Here is a 16665-nt window from a genome sequence, read left to right on the forward strand (position 1 = left end):
CCTGGTTAAGAGTCATTCAGACCTCGGTTCCATATAACTGGCCATGGCCAAGCGACTAAACCTCAGTTTACTCATAAAATGGGGACAGTAATGGTTTCTAGCTCATAGACTGCTGAGGACACAGTGAGAGAATAGGTGTCGAGCACTTTCTTTCTATGGTGTTTGGCACAATGCAAATATGGGGAGCACTTTTGTTTCCATTTTAAGTTATTGTATGGACCCTGGGGTCTTTTTCAATGGATTAATCATGATCCTCATCACTGGTCCACAATGGCTCTTTGTCTATTTTATTACTAAAAATAAATTAAAAACTCCTATGAACCGTCATCCACACTACCAGGACTAGGATATTGACAGTAATTTACATCTTCCTCCAGGCTCCTCCAGCTCTCTGCCATCACTTGTTTTCATGTGGGGTCACCACTCTCCTGAATCTAGGGTTTCTCATTCCCCCTCCTCTTTTTTTTAAAGTAATCTCTATGCCCAACTTGGGATTGAACTCACCACCCTGAGATCAAGAATCACATGCTGTACTGACAGAGCCATCCAGATGCCCCAAACTTTGACTTTTTTGATTGTTATTTAAGATCACATATGTGTGTTTCATACACATGAGTCATACATAAATATATATATTTAACTTCATAAAAGTATCATACTTTATGTAATCTCCTTAGACTTGTTTTCTCACTGAATCCTATAGCTGAAATTGACTCAATTGTTGCATGTAGTTATATATATATTTTTTACTTTTGTATATATGATATATACCAGATAACTATTTCACAACATTTATTTATTTGATTTCTTGTTGGTGGCATTGGGTTACTTTCAGGTGTTTTTCTAGTGTGGAAAAAGTACCTATGAATATTCACATACACATTTTACAATGCATGCATATAGGAATTTTCTCTTGATATATACCTAGCCATGGATTGTTGGGTCATAGGGTATGTGAAAATTTGTTCAGCATTACAAGACAAGAACAAAATGGGTTGGGTCTGTTTGTACGCCTTCCAGTAACATATAAGAACTGTTCTGTGTCTCTGTAACACATGGTGTTGTCCGACTTACAGTTTTTTCCGATCCAATAAGAATAACAATTTCTCTTTGTAGACTTGATTTGCAATTCCCTGATTACCAGCAAAGTTGAGTGTGTAGAGTATGTATGAGTCCTCTTCTGGTGACGTCTTTTGCCCATTTTTCTTTCTTGTCCTTTTTTTGTCCTTTTCTTACTGATTTGTCATAGTTCTTCGTATTCCTGAGTCTAGTCATATTTTGGAAACAGAAATTCTAAAATTTAACAAAGGTCAATTTATCAATCTTTCTTTTCTTTTCTTTCTTTCTTTCTTTCTTTCTTTCTTTCTTTCTTTCTTTCTTTCTTTCTTTCTTTTAATGTTTATTTATTTTGGAGAGAGAAAGAGACAGAGTGTGAGCAGTAAAGGCGAAGAGAGAGGGAGACACAGAATCTGAAGCAGGCTCCAGGCTCTGAGCTGTCAGTACAGAGCCCAATGTGGGGCTTGAATTCATGAACCCTGAGATCATGACCTGAGCTGAAATCAGATGCTTAACCACTGAGCCACCCAGGTGCCCCTCCTTTTTTTTTTTTTTTTTTTTTAACAGACAATCTTATTTTATTTATTTTTAAGGTACAAATTATGATTTTTTTTTTTTTTTTAAGTAGCCTCCATGCCTAGCATGGAGCCCAATGCAGGGCTTGAACTCACAACCGTGAGATCAAGACCTGAGCTGAGCTGAGATTAAGAGTCAGGATGCTTATCTGAGCCATCCAGGAGCCCCGATGATAGTTTTCTTTTGTATTTTTAGATCTTTGTGTTTTTGAACTTTTTTCTTAAAAAGTTCAGACAACCTTATTACGCTGCCAGTACAATCTTAAATAAAAATGGTGATACTAGGTATCTTTGCCTTGTTTTTTTATTTTAGAAAGAATGTTCTAATATTCCCCTTTTAATATATATGTCTTGTAGATTTTAAAAAAATGTTTATTTATTTTAAGAGAGAGAGACAGATAGAAAGTGAGCAGAGGAGGGGTAGAGAGAGGGAGACAGAGAATCCCAAGCAGGCTCCGCACTGTCAGCACAGAGCCCGATGTGGGGCTCAAATTCACAAACCGTGAGATTATGACCTGAGCTGAAATCAAGAGTCTGATGCTCAACTGATTGAGCCACCTACAAGGAGCTCCTTGTAGATTTTTTGTAAACTGATTTTTTTCAGGTTAAGGAAGCTCTCTTCTATTCACAACTTACTGAGAGCTTTTTGAAAATAATAATTAGTGTTGAATGGTATTAAATGCGTTCAAAAAGTATCTTGAGATGATTAGATGGTTTTCTCCTGTAATCTGTTAATGAATTTAATTACATGTATAGATTTTCTAATAAACTATTCTTGCATCCTAAGAGAAACATAACATTCATTATGTATATATTGGTTATGGTCTGATAACTCTTGCTTATAAATAGACCTCTAATTTTCATTTTTATATTGTACTTTTTTGGCTTTGGTATTGCAATTATAATGTCCTCATAGAAGTAGATAGTAATGTTTTCTCTTTTGCTTTCTTCTGGAAAAAGTTTGGGTAAATTTGAGATGATTTGTTTCCTTAAGTCTGATAGAACTGATCTGTAAAATCACCTTGGCCTGTTCTCTTTGTGGAAAGATTTTTACTTTCCTGCTTCAGTATTTATTTATTTATTTATTTATTTATTTATTTATTATTTATTTAATGTTTACTTTTGAGAGAGAGACAGAGTGTGAGCAGGGGAGGAGCAGAGAGAGAGGAAGACACAGAATCTGAAGCAGGCTCCAGGCTCCGTGCTGTCAGCACAGAGCCCGATGTGGGGCTCAAACCCACAAACCATAAGATCATGACCTGAGCCAAAGTTGGACACTCAACCGACTGAGCCACCCGGGTGCCCCTGTTTCAGTTTTTAAATTTAGGTTTTTTATTTCTTCTTGAGTCAGTTTTGGTACGTTATATCTTTAGGAATATATGTATTTAATCTACATTTTCAAATTTACTGGCATCAGGTTGCTTATAGCATTTAAAAAAATCGTATCCCCTTTTCTATAATAATTGTCTTATCTCTTTTATTGTATTTAAAAAAATTTTTTTCTTAATCTTTATTTTTGAGAGGGAGAGAGAGAGAGAGACAGAGCATGAGTGGGGGAGGGGCAGAGAGAGAGGGAGACACAGAATCCGAAACAGGCTCCAGGCTCTGAGCTGTCAGCACAGAGCCCGATGCGGGGCTGGAACTCACAAATTGCGAGATCATGACCTGAGCCGAAGTCAGACACTTAACCCACTGAGCCACCCAGGTACCCCTCTTTTATTGTATTTTTAAAATTAATCTTGCCTCAAGTTTATGGACTTTTTAAAGGACATACTTGTGGCTTTGATCTTTTCAATTGAATCTTTGTTTTTTGTTTTGTTGATTTCTGTTCTTTATAATCTCCTTTTATTTTCTTTGGGTTGCCGTGTTTTCTAACTTCCTAAGTTGGACACTTAACTCGTTAATTTTTACCCTTTCTTTGCTGCATTCTATAATTTTTGGTGTATAAATGTTTCTGTGATCATTCAATTCTAAGTAATTTTAAATTTCTACCATGACTCTTCTTTGATCCAGTTTATTTAGAGATGTTTTTAATCTGAGTGTATGGGGAACTGTTTGTCCTTTTAAAAATATGACTTCTAAAAAACAAAAAACATGACTTCTAAATTGTACCATTGTCAGAGAATGTGGGCTATGTAAAAACCTGTCATTTAAAATGAGAGGCTTGCTTTATGGCCTGGTATGTGATCAATTTTTAAAATGTTTGAGTGTTTCTGAAAAGAATCTGTTTATGTACTTTTATTTCTGCCTGCCTGCATTTTTATTTCAATTTATCTTGCCTTTTCTTTTTTAATGTTTTATTACTTTAAAAAAATTGTCCGCTGTAGTTTTCCCCTACAAAGACCAGATTAACATTTTCTCATCTCTCTCCATCTCCCTCTTAAGCCCTCATATTCTTCACTGACTTGTCCTTCAGCCCCTGTGACATCACATTAAAATTGTTTTTAAAAAATAAACTTTATTTGTTATTTGCTCAGCCTTCAGATATCTTTAGTTTTATCTGTTCACTTTGTTTCTATTAAGTGGTTACTTCCAAAAAAATTGGGGGGTGGGGTGTCTTTTGGACAAACCTGAGCCATGTAGTGTGATTTTCATTAGCCTTTAGTATTTGAATGACAGTTTAGCTGGATATGAAATTCTTGATTCCAATTCTTTTCCTTTGGTACTTTAGTCAATTTAATTTGATTATTCCTTTGTAAGTAATCTGGTTTTCTCTAGACTTTAGAATGATTTTGTTGTCTTGATATTCACTATAATATTTCTTTTTTTTTTTTTAAGTTTATTTATGTATTTTGAGAGAGAGAGAGAGAGCAAACAGGGGAGGAGCAGAGAGAGAGAGAATCCCAAGCAGACTCCATACTGTCAGTGTGGAGCCCAACACAGGGCTCAAACCCAAACCATGAGATCATAACCTGAGCTGAAGTCAGACGCTTACCTGACTGAGACACCCAGGTACCCCTTCACTATAATATTTCTAAGAGTTCATTTTTCCTTCTCTGTCCTGTTTGGTATATTTGAGGCCCTTTCAAAGGGAGATCTTTCATCTTTCTTTAGTTCCAAGGTTATCTTCATTATTTCTTGAAATATCTCCTCCCTTGACTTATTTTCCTTTCCTGGGACTCCTGTTATCTAGATGTTGGCACTTAGACATCCATCTCTCTTTTTGCTGATGCATAATTTCATACAATAAAATGCATAGATGTTAAGTGCACAATTCAGTGTGTTTTAACAAACATACATCACCTTGTAACCATGATCTCAAACCAAGATTTAAAAAGAGCAACATTTCCATCTCTCCAGCAAGTTCCTTCATGCCTCTTTCCAGTCCATTTTGCCTCCAAAGTGCAATCATTGTTCTGATTTCTTTCACCATAGATTAGATTGGTCTTTTCCAGAGTTTCATATAGATGGATTACGCAGCATGTATCCTTTTACGTTCTGCTTCTTTCACTTGGCATAGTGTTTCTGAGATGCATCTATGTTTGTTGTATCCTTTGTTCACTCCTCTTGGCTGAGCAGTTTTCTGTTTTATCACTATACCACCATTGTTTATTCATTTGTTAATGAACATGTAAAGTGTTTCCAGTTTGAGGTTATTATAAATAAAGCTATGAACACTGATGTATAAATCTTCACGTAGGTGTATTTTCATTTCTTTTGAGCAATTACTTTGGGGTAGAATTGCTGGAACATGTGGTACATGTATGTTTACCTTTATATGGAACTGCCAGAATACCACACACAGCCGCTTTATAAAGAAAAGTCAGATGCCATATAGGGTAACCATTGAATATTGATGACACTTTTTTCTACCCCATACAAATTACTCCTGCTAAAGTGCACCCAGCTTGTTTTTTGCTAGTGTTTCTCTCCATTATGTTGTCAAGTGTAGATTAAGGATATATCCTAGACTTCCGGATTTTTCTACATTCTTGACAGTGTTTAATTTTACAAGGCTTACTTTCATTTGGTTTCGGTTGTTCTGGTGGGTGTGAAATGGGTTTAATTTTCATGGATAGCAATGATGTGGAACACCTTTCCATGAACTATTGGTTATTTGTTACGTTTTCTTTTTGAAGTGGCTAAGTCTTGTGTCCATTGCGTGTGGGAGGGGAGGGGCTGCTAATCATTTTGTTCTCAACTTTAGTATTTTTAAATTTACTGGGTACAGTCTTGCAGTCGTGTGTACTATGCATGTTCTTTTCCATTTTGTGTCTCGTGTATTCACTTTTTTTTTTAAGTTTATTTATTTATTTTGAGAGAGAGAGAGAGAGAAAGAGTGTGCCCAAGTGTGGGGAGGGGCAGAGAGAGAGAGAGAGAGAGAGAGAGAGAGAGAGAATCCCAATCTGGCTCCTTCCTGTGCTGTGATGTCATAGTGCAGAACCCCACATAGGGCTCAATCTCACAAACTGTGAGATCATGACCTGAGCCAAAGTCAAGACTCGGATGCTTAACTGACTGAGCCACCCAGGTGCCCCTATTCACTTTTTTAATGGTATCATTTTTTTTTTTTTTTACTTCTTTTGCTTTTTTAATTTTCTTAACGTTTATTCATTTTTTTTTTTTTTGATAGCAAAAGACGGAGTGTGAGTGGGGGAGGGTCAGAGAGAGAGGGAGACAGAATCCGAAGCAGGCTCCAGGCTCCGAGCTGTCAGCACAGAGCCTGATGCAGGGCTTGAACTCACAGACCGTGAGATCATGATCTGAGCTGAAGTCGGACGCTCAACTGACTGAGCCACCCACGTTCCCTCCTTTTTTTTTTTTTTTTTTTTAACGCTTATTTATTATTGAGAGAGACGGAGAGCGCTCATGCATGCGCCTGTGAGTGGGGGAGGGGCTGAGAGAGAGAGGGACAGAGGATCTGAAGCAGGCTCCACGCTGAAAGCAGCAAGCGGCCCAACTGGAACCCACAAATCGTGAGTTCATGACCTGATCAAGTCAAGACTTGGACACTTAACCGACTGAGCCACCCAGGTGTCCCCTTAATAGTATCTTTTGATGGGCAGAAATTTTAACTATTGATGAAGTCCTGTTTATCAGTTTTTTCTTTTTGAGGTTTTACCTTCCCCAAAGTCACAAAGATAGCCTCTTACGTTTGCTTCTAGAAGCTTTGTGGTTCTGGTTTTTATAATTAGGTTTATGATCCATTTCAAATTAATGGAGTAAGGTTGGGGGCGGTGTTTTAATTAATTAATTAATTAATTTATTTATTTATTTATAGTGCAAGTCGGGGTGGGGTGGGGTGGGGGAGGAGAGAAAGAAAGAAAGAAAGAAAAGCAAGGAGCCTGATGAGGGATTCAAACTCATGAACTGGGAGATCATGACCTGAGCTGAAGTCCAACACTTAACTGATCAAGCCACTCAGGTGCCCTGATGTTTAACTTTTTATTTTTTTTTTTAAATTTTTTTTTTTTTTCAACGTTTATTTATTTTTGGGACAGAGAGAGACAGAGCATGAACGGGGGAGGGGCAGAGAGAGAGGGAGACACAGAATCGGAAACAGGCTCCAGGCTCTGAGCCATCAGCCCAGAGCCCGACGCGGGGCTCGAACTCACGGACCGCGAGATCGTGACCTGGCTGAAGTCGGACGCTTAACCGACTGCGCCACCCAGGCGCCCCGATGTTTAACTTTTTAACTGAAGTTTTACCATCTCTTTCATATTTTCTGTTTCCTAAAGTTTCCTGGCCTCTTCTTGGAAGTGTTCCTCTATCTGGTATCCCAGTTCCCTATTTCTACTCTATCACGTTTGTTATTTCGACAGGCTTTTCATGCAGAATATTTTTACTTGGGTCCTCTAACACTTTACTGTTTTTTTATATTGCGAATATCTTCCCTTCTTTTCTGTGTTTCTAATGCTTATTTAATTTTTAAAATGTTTATTTATTTTCGAGAGAGAGACAGAGAGTGAGTGGGGTTGGGGAAGAGAGAAAGGGAGACACAGAATCCGAAGCAGGCTCCAGGCTCTGAGCTGTCAGCACACAGCCCTATGCAGGGCTCGAACTCACAAACTGTGAGATCATGACCTGAGCTGAAGTCGGACACTTAACCGACTGAGCCACCCAGGCACCCCTCTAATTCTTATTTAAAATTCTCAGTCCATCTGTTGAATACAGCCGATTCCAGTGGTATCTTTAATCAGTTTGTTTTGAAGCCATTGTGTTCCTTGGATTCCCTGTTCTTTAACCTGTGAGCTCATTTCTCGGGGGGGCAGGGGAGGGGGGCTCAGCTATTCTGTCTGGTGCTGCGCACTGGGCTAAAAATCTAAGCCTGACCCTAGTCTCTGTCAGCACCAGTGAACCCAAGGAGATGACAGTCCTGGAGTGGAGACCCTCAGTCTGGCAGAGCCACTCCTCTCTCCCAGGTAACCAAGTCCACTGACTGGGCTTCAGTTCCAGCACTCCAGAAAGAAGCCGCCAGGGGAGGGGGCTGTCTGGTTAGGTCAGAACCCACCAGCCATGAGGAAGGGAACGGGTGGGTGGTAGAGCGACTGGAGGCCTGTCAGTTCCCTCTTGATTCCTGCAATCCCACTTTGCCCGCGGTACCGCTGTGACTTTACTCCAGAAGACACTCATGCCACCTGCCTGGGCTGCCGATGTCCAAGTGAGAGCACTGGCTTCGGTTGTTCTGGGACACTGGGCTTGTTGGGGACGGGAGTGTATGCTGGGTAAGGCCTGATGCAAAGAGCCAAGAGCAGAACTCAAATCCAATTTTGTTTTCTATTCTAGTATTTTCTACCACCCTAAAGACTAGGCCCCGCTCCTTCTTCTGGCTGTAGCACCAAGCCCCTACATACACCAATTTAAACAGAGCCCAATGCAGGGCTTGAACTCATGATCTGTGAGATCACGATCTGAGCTGAAGTCGGATGCTTAATCGACTGAGCCACCCAAGTGCCACCAAAGTGGAAATATTTAATATGAAAAACGCCTTATCATCTTCCCTTGCCCCTTTGCATGCACCTCACAGCTCACTATTCTCAAAAACAAAAACAAAAAAAGACATTCATGGCCCCCAGAACTTCGCATGGGCTATTTCCTCTGCTTTGACTGTCTTCCCTCCACTTCTGGAAAAATTCCGGTGCATACTTGAGACTCCTTCCCTGATGGCCCCTTATGGTCACTGTGATACTCAGTGATAGCACGGGAGTCTGGAGTTAGGAAACCTGGCTGCTTGCCCTGATTCTTCAATTCACTGGCTGTCAGTTTTGGGGAAGGTCACACTACCTCTTTAGGTTCCTGCTTGGGAAAAAAAAAAAGAGTGTCAGGGTAGATCATTCCTTTTTTTTTTTATTTTTAATTTTTTTTTTGAGACAGGGAGAGGCAGAGCATGAGCAGGGAAGGGGCAGAAAGAGAGGAAGACACAGAATCTGAAGCAGATTCAGATGTGGGGCTCGAACTCATGAACTGCGAGATCATGACCTGAGCTGAACGAAGTCTGCCACTTAACTGACTGAGCCACCCAGGAGCCCCTAGGGTAGATCATTCCTAGACTCTCTTTCAGCTCTGACAAGCTGACGCGATAGTGAAGAGTGAAGGTCCTGGAGTGGGGCTGCCTATGGTCCCTTCCTGGGTTAGCACTTAGTGACTGTACCTCAATGCCTCCTTTGCTAACCTAGCATCATGGTTAAAAGTTTCTACTTCAGAGTTGGACAGTTTGGGTTCCTAGTCCCAGCCCTACCACTGCTTGCTGTGTGATCATTGGCAAGTGACTTAACCTCTCTGTGCTTTTTTTTTCTCTTCTGTAAAATGGGGTTGATACTAAGGGTGCCTACCTCAAAGTGTGAGAGCACAATGAATGCAGCTATTGTTATGCTGTTGGTGGTGGTTCACCATTATGCAAATCTCTATTCAGTTCAACAAATTCTTTGTTTGTGCCCTGCTAAATGTTTTCTAAATACGCTTTCTATTGGATTTTATCTCTTAACAGATACTCTCCATTGCATCTTATCTTTACAACAACCTTGCAAGATGGGGATGACTAACCTTGTTTGACAGATAAGGAACCTGCAGCCCCAGAGGCAAAGTCATTTTCAAAGCTGCACCGACAGGACTTAACCCTTGTCTGCCTTCTCCATGGCCAAGATCTTTCCACTATGCTCCATGTTCAGAAAGATTAGTTGGGGGTTTTGGGGATTACCGGATAAACCCAGATGGGAAAGCTCAGTGAGAAGCTCCCCCACTCCCCTACACATGTATTCCAGCTGTCTGCCTGCCCTTGGCCATTCACAAGCTGTCTTTTGTAGATTTCACGCAAATGTGGGTTTAGTGATGGGCCAGAAGTTAATTGAGGAGGCAGAACAAGGGTGGATTGGACAATTAGGGGCTCCTATGACCTGGGATAGAGAGCCAGAGGGTCTCTGGGAAAGGGAGGGGGACTCCTGGAGGACAGGAAATCAGCAAAGAGGCGGTCTGAGTTTCAACAAGCCCAGAGCTGAAGATGGAGGCAGATGTGGACCTTGCCAAGACGCAGCTCCAGAGGGTGGCACTGGGGTTGAACCCTGACCTCTTTGTGCTCCTGCGGGTCTGGGCATGTGGCTTCACCTCTGAGAGCCCCGGTTGCGTCATCTGCAAGAGGGCTGCTAGTGCCATTTGGTAGAGTTAGGGGAGAGGGCATAGGGGAGCCCTCTGGTTAGATTAGCATATGCAGGTGGACCTGAGATTTAATCCTGAAGCTTCCTGAAGTTTCCTTATCCACAGTTTGGGAGTCTCCTGCTCAGCTGTGTGGGATTATTGCAAAGCCACGGGGTGAGGGGTGAGGAGTTCTGCGTGAGCCTTTCTCTGTCGTCTCTATTTAAAACTGCAAACTGCAAACACCATGTCCTCCTCCCCACCCCCCTCCTTTTCCTCCACCACGTGGTATCCTATCGACTTTATTTCTTCTTTGTTGTCTGCTCATGCCGGCAGCCCAGCCAGGATTTGGGTTGTTTGGTTCTGCATGTAGAACAGCCCCCAGCTATAGCAGGTGCTCAGTAAATAGCGGTCAACTGATTGATTGTTGGTTCGATAACAAGTAGGGAAGGGCCGTCGTGTATAGGGATGAGTCAGTATCAGTTGGATCTTGGAAATGTAGAGTAGAGGTCGGGACAGCTTGCTTGAGGTGTCCAGGGCTGCCTGGGAAAGCATTTGGGGCTTCGGGGCCTAGATTTCAGGGTGGTTCCTGGTCCCTCTCTGGCCACAGCCAGTGGGAGGTGAGTCCCGTAGGATAGTAAAGGTGTTGGGCCTGAGTACTGGGGCTTCTTGAGGAGCCAAGAGCCTCAGGCAAACAGGGAAGCCATGATACTTGGCTTTCTCTTTAGCCTTTTTTTTTTTTAATTGAATTTTTAAATTTTTGTATGTGATTTTTGTTTTGTTTTGTTTAAAGCAATCTCTATACCCAACGTGGGGCTTGAACTCAACAACCCTGAGATCAAGAGTTGCTGGGGTGCCTGGGTTGCTCAGTTGGTTGAGCATCCAACTTATGCTCAGGTCGTGGTCTCGAGGTTTGTGAGTTTGAGCCCCTCATCGGGCTTTGTGCTGGCAGCTCGGAGCCTGAACCCTGCTTTGGATTCTGTGTCTCCCTCTCTCTCTGCCCCTCCCTTGCTCATTCTCCCTCTCTCTCTCTCTCTCTCTCTCTCTCAAAAATAAATGAACATTAAAAAAATAAAAATAAAAGAGAGTTGCATGTTCTACCAACTGAGCCAGCCAGGTGCTCCACTTCTTTAACTTTTTAAACCACTCTGACTTCCCCTAAGCAGAACAGACTACCTCAAAGAAATGACAGCCCCCAATGCCAACCCTGCACCGAAAGGCCTAGGAGAAAAAGCACTGGGCTTGGAGCCAGGCAGATCCCACAGCATGGCCTGGCCTTGCCCCTCGTTAGCAGAAGGATCTCGGGCAGGTCATTTCACCTCTCTGTGTTTCCTCTGTGAAATGGGTGTAGCAGGATCCCCCTGTACTCTGACCTCCTGGGGCTTTTGTGTAAAACCCAGTAAAAATGTGTATTATGACCAATCATCACTAGACCGAAGGTCCCACAAGGAAGGTCTTGCACCTGCAGCCCCTAACACAGGGGCACTTGGAACGTGGTGATCCAAGAGCTAAAGTCCACTGACAACAACTTTTGGAAGGGGAGGGTCTCAGTCCTGCCTGTAGTAGGGTTGTTACATCCTGTTCAAGGATCTCCCACGGTTCCGAGGGTTTATAGATTCCAAAAAGAAAACCTACCTTGTGTTCAGTTGGATTTTTATTTAGCCATGCATTTGAACTTTACTGACCCATCTTTAACTTGTTTGCAAGATTTTTCCTTTGGTGGGAACAGCTGGCTGAGTATGACACGATGCGGTTGCTTACATTATAAGGGGCTCAGAGAAACCGACTGAACTGGAGCTCTAAGGTCAGACTGTGTTCCAAGTAACAGTAAATCCAAGGCAAACAATAAGGGGTATTAATTGGCTCATGGAACCTGGATGGTCAGAAGCGAGCTTCAGGCATGGCTGCATCCAGGGACTCAAGCAATGTTACCCAAGACTCCAAATTCTCTGCGTCTAGTTCACCTTCTAAGGAGTTGCTTCATCTTCAGGCTCCACACAGCCCTCCTCCCCACTGCCTCACCCTTATAACACACCATCCAGGTGGAGAGAGTCTTCCACTTTAAGCCAGTCAGGACCCACGTGCAGCTGCTGGGGGTGAGATCAATCCCATCCAAACCACATGGCCAAAAGGGGGAGGGTTGCCGTCCAAGGAAACTGGGGCATTGTCAGGAAGGGGAAGTGGATTCTGGGTGGCCAAAGATTACAGCAAATATCCACGATCGTCATCAGAAGGAATGTGAAAAGCCAGAGGAACATCTGCAGAGCACTTTACAGTTTGCAAAGTTCCTCCCTTCCAAGAAGCTGATATTGGAGGCAGAATGGCATTTATTATCCCTGCTTCACAAATGAGGAAACAGCTCTTGAGTATTTGGCCAGGACACTGACTTGTACCCCCCTGGCCTGCCCCTGCCCGTCTCAACCCCTCTGAGGAGTTATAAACCCAGAAAGGCTGACCTGGGAGGGAGGGGGCCCAGGGGGCGTGGGCCAGGGGTGGAGGCCTGACTTCAGGACCTGTGGTGGGGTGGTGAGGCAGTGGCCGGGCACATACACTGTGGGTATTCGACAGCACTCACAGCCAACACTCCAGTGCACACACAGACACGGGCAGAATGAGATCACGCAGCACACTGGTGCGGGGCTCCCCGTACCTAGTGGTGGCTGAGGCCTCCGCTGTGCCATCGGTGATGGAAGCTGCCCTGGCAGATGACCCGGATGGCGGTAGCAAGCTGGATGTGGAGCCAGCCAGGCCTGGCCCGGATCCCAGCTCTCCCACGCGGTTGCTGTGTGACCCTGCTCCTCCCGCCCATTTCCCGAGTCTCCGTTTTGTCTTCTGACCCAGGGCTGATTAATTCCTACCTCCCAGGATCCTTGGAAGGCGGAACCCAAAGCTCCGGCACATAGTAGGTGCTCCATTAAGAGTCCTTCCCTTTCCGTCTCCGTAGCGTCCTGTTAATAGCTGTGTGACCTCGGCCAAGCACCTGAACTTCTCTGTACAGTGGGAGCAACGATCGCACACGCGAGAGTGCTGCTGTGAGGGTTAGGCGAGTCGGTGCATGCGAAGCGCTTAGAACCGGGCCTGGCACGCTCACTGTACCTATTACTACCAGCTAACGTTTATTGTGTGTTTCATGGGCCGAGCCCTCGGTATTTATCTTCCGGTTTGTTGGTCGTGTTCTCATGCTTACAATCGCACAGTGACATCGGCACTCACTGCAATGACCTCCCTTGCACAAGTGAGGAAACTGAGGCCCAGAAAGGTGAAGTGACGTGCCCAAGGTCGTGAAACCAGTAAGCAGTGGGGACTCTGCCGAGCTGTGCGCCCTTGGGTGGGACCCTCGCTTCCGCCGGCCCAGGTTTCCTGTTGGGGTGGGGGGGGGGAGTATCCCTGCCCTGATACCTCCTGGGGTCACCAGCAAATGCAATAGCAGCAGGAGCCGCCGCCTCCTCCTGCTGGAAGGTTCTCTGGGAATGTAAGGAACGCTGTTATCCAGCACCAGCTGCAGAGTGCTATCTCTGGGAACATCCGTGTCCTCCCTGCTCTGACGCGAGCAGGGTGATCGCGACCCCCCCACCCTGCACATGCCACCCAGGGATGCTGCTTGTGTTGGCTGGCACCCAGCAGGCTACAAGTTCACCGCCTATCTCCCCAATCCGGAGTTGTCACAGCCTCTCTCAGGGCGCACGTGGGGCCTGTGGAATGGCCGCTTCCTCTCCTAGGGGAAGGCTGCCAAGGTGCGTGGGCCTCGAGGGGCGGGGAGCAGAGAGAACAATGGTGGTCCAGTGACCTGCCTGAGGACCAGCTGGAATAGGAGGCTTGGGGGCGGGGGGGAGGCGTGCGTCTAGGGTGTCACCATGTATGACCCCGGGTAGATCCCCTCACCTGACCCCTCTTCTGTAAGTGGCGCTGAGGAACCCTCCTCCAGGGGCTGGGGTGACATGGGATGTAGTGAGCGTGTCCAATAGCAGCTGCATGCAGTCCATTCGTCCACAGACGCACAATGTCCATGCCGTAGCCAGAACAAACGTGGTTCATTTCCAGGCTCACCTGCTGCTTGGGAGTTTTTACACTTGGCCCTGGAAGACAGAAACATCCACAGGGAGCGTTGAATACTGGCGGTGTGACCTCAGGCAAAGGACTTAACCTCTCTGTGTTTCTGTTCTGTCACCTGTAAAATGGTAATAATAGCACCTATGGGGTAGGTTGTTTTAGGGATTAAATGAGGCAATAGAGGTAAAATGTTTAGAACAATGGTTGGCACATAGTAAGGGCTATGAAAAGGTTTGCTATTATTTAAGGGTACAATGACAAAGTGCGAAACAAGGCCTTTTTTAGAATAGTCTCAGTTTGAATTGTTCTTTTCAATTGACACAAATCATTCATGCCTGGAATTCCAAGACATTGGCACCCACGCGAGGCCTCCCAGACTGCTTTGTGCTTCCAGTAATAGCCCCCAGATTGTAGCCGGTTACTGTGGAGACTTGGGGCCTGCCGTTGGTGTGCTGTGTGACCCTGGGGAGGTCGTGTACCCTCTCTGTGCCTGCCTTTTCGTGTTGTTGATGACGAGAGCAAGGATGGACAGTCCTGTCTGTCTGTCTCCTGGTAGCAGAGGGGCTTCTGCTGCAGGAGTGCTGAGTGGAACACCCAAGTGCAGGGGGTGGCAAACACCTTAGAAACACACAGCACATGCTCCCCTCCCCCCACCCCCCTCAGCTTCCAGGCTCGGCCCAGAACAAGGTGGTCTGGGACAGAACGTCACTTCTCCGTGGGATGGTAGAAGCCCGTGTGCCCATAGAGGAGCCATCCCTGACCCTCCTGTGCCCCCAGGCGCCCCAGCCATCTGAGCTCCCAGGAATGGGTTTCTGGGCCCCGCCCCCCACTCTCCACCCTGCCAGCTCTCCTACCAGCTGAACCTTGACTGGCTCTAGTCTTCTGCCCACAGAGCCAGTTTGTGGCATGAAGACCATCCAGATGCCCCAGGGAGCCCCAGAAAAGCTTTGGCTGCAGAACCCAGGCCTTTGGGGCTTCTGATTCTGGCTCTGCTGTGTGGTCTTGGGCAAGCAGCAGACCGTCTGAGCTTCAGTGTCTTAACCTGTAAGATGGGCTGGCATGTAAGCGGGCAGGGGACATGCAGGGTGTGCTCTTGACCCCGTGAGCTCAGCAGGCAGAGCCTGCTCTGGCTGGTCTGGGCTGCCCCTCCTCCCTCCTGTCAGGGGCACCCTGTGTCTCTGTTCACCTCAACCCCCACCGTCCTTCCGGCCTGGCTTTCCTCCCACTCTGTCCGTGGAGCCCTCCTGGCTGATCCTGGGGGTTCTCTCTTTCTCCCCTTCAAGAGGAAAAGAACACGTTGCACTGCTTCTGGTGGCCATGAGAACTGGAACGTCTACCCCGTGCCTTTAGTTAAATACCCACCTCCTGCCAAGTGGAGGTCCTGTGGGGCCTTCCAGGCAAGCAGGTCTGTGGGAAAGCCCTGGGGGCTAATGCCTGCCTGGCCAAGCTGAGCCAGCAGAGAAGGGTCTGTCCGTTTTCTGTTCCAGGCGTTCAAGGGCTCCTCTTACCCACCATCCCGCCCCCCCTTCCCCCATCCTAGCTGCAGGCTGATATTCACTGAACACTTACCATGCCCTGGGGTCTGTTTGAATCCTGTCCCTCTATTAACTCACACAATCCTGACAGCAACCCTGTGGTTTCTGTTAGCCTCCCACTTTGCAGACACAGGCCGGGGGTCCGTGGCCCTTAGCTACTCTCCCTGGCTCAAGAGGGGCAGAGGCAGGATCTGAACCCTGTGGCCTGGCTGCACACCTCGCTCTTTCTGCGGCTGAGCTGTCTTCAGCTGCTCACGCCTTGACCCCACCACCCTTCAAACCCACCTACCGACATTCCCTGGCCACCCAGCTGTGTGCCAGACTCTGCCGGCCACGGGGCGGCCACCATCAGCAGAGCTCACGCCGCAGGAAGAAGTGACAACTGATGGCTCTCTAAGGCTCTGATAGAGGTGACCAAGGCCGTGAGCACCCCAGGTTCCAGAAGCTTCAGGAAGAGTCAGAACTACCACATGGGCTGAGACGGGGGTGCAAGGCAGCTCTGTGGAAGGTGGAAGGATGATGGGAGGGATGCGTGGAGTGGACAGCAGGGAACATTCTAGACCAGAGAACGCTGTGTACAGAGCTGCTGAGGTTGGAAGTGCTCAGGGGACAGCTGGTGTCTCAGCTGAGCCCTAAAGACAGCAATGGCTTGGCAGTGAGCAGGGTTGACACCGTGCCTCCCTGGGCACTCCCACATCTGCTTTTTGCCGGGAGAGAGTGCTGTCAGCAGCTGAGGTCTGAGCCTTGCCCTGTCCCTGGCATCTGGCCCTCCTCCTTCTGGGGAAGCCCCTCCTTGGGTCTGACCTGCAGCCCACTCTGACCACCACGCATTCCTTCCTGAGCCCTATACCCAGAGGCTGCTTCATGGCGGCCATAAATAA

General features: G+C 46.1%; 1 protein-coding gene across 2 annotated transcripts in view; it reads left to right on the plus strand.

Moving 5' to 3' along the window:
• ALPL (alkaline phosphatase, biomineralization associated) overlaps nt 1-16665 on the plus strand; it is a 58969-nt gene that overhangs the window by 14448 nt on the left and 27856 nt on the right. Inside the window, exon 1 of one of the 2 annotated variants that reach the window (XM_045476005.1) lies at nt 12987-13101. The exons of the other annotated variant lie outside the window; for it this stretch is intronic. The gene's annotated coding sequence lies outside the window, so the exon portion shown is untranslated. Of the gene's footprint in view, nt 1-12986; nt 13102-16665 lie in introns of those variants that run through there. 2 annotated transcript variants of the gene reach the window in all.

Source organism: Leopardus geoffroyi, chromosome C1, assembly GCF_018350155.1.
Source record: "Leopardus geoffroyi isolate Oge1 chromosome C1, O.geoffroyi_Oge1_pat1.0, whole genome shotgun sequence".
In the NCBI taxonomy this organism is placed as follows: Eukaryota; Metazoa; Chordata; class Mammalia; order Carnivora; family Felidae; genus Leopardus; species Leopardus geoffroyi.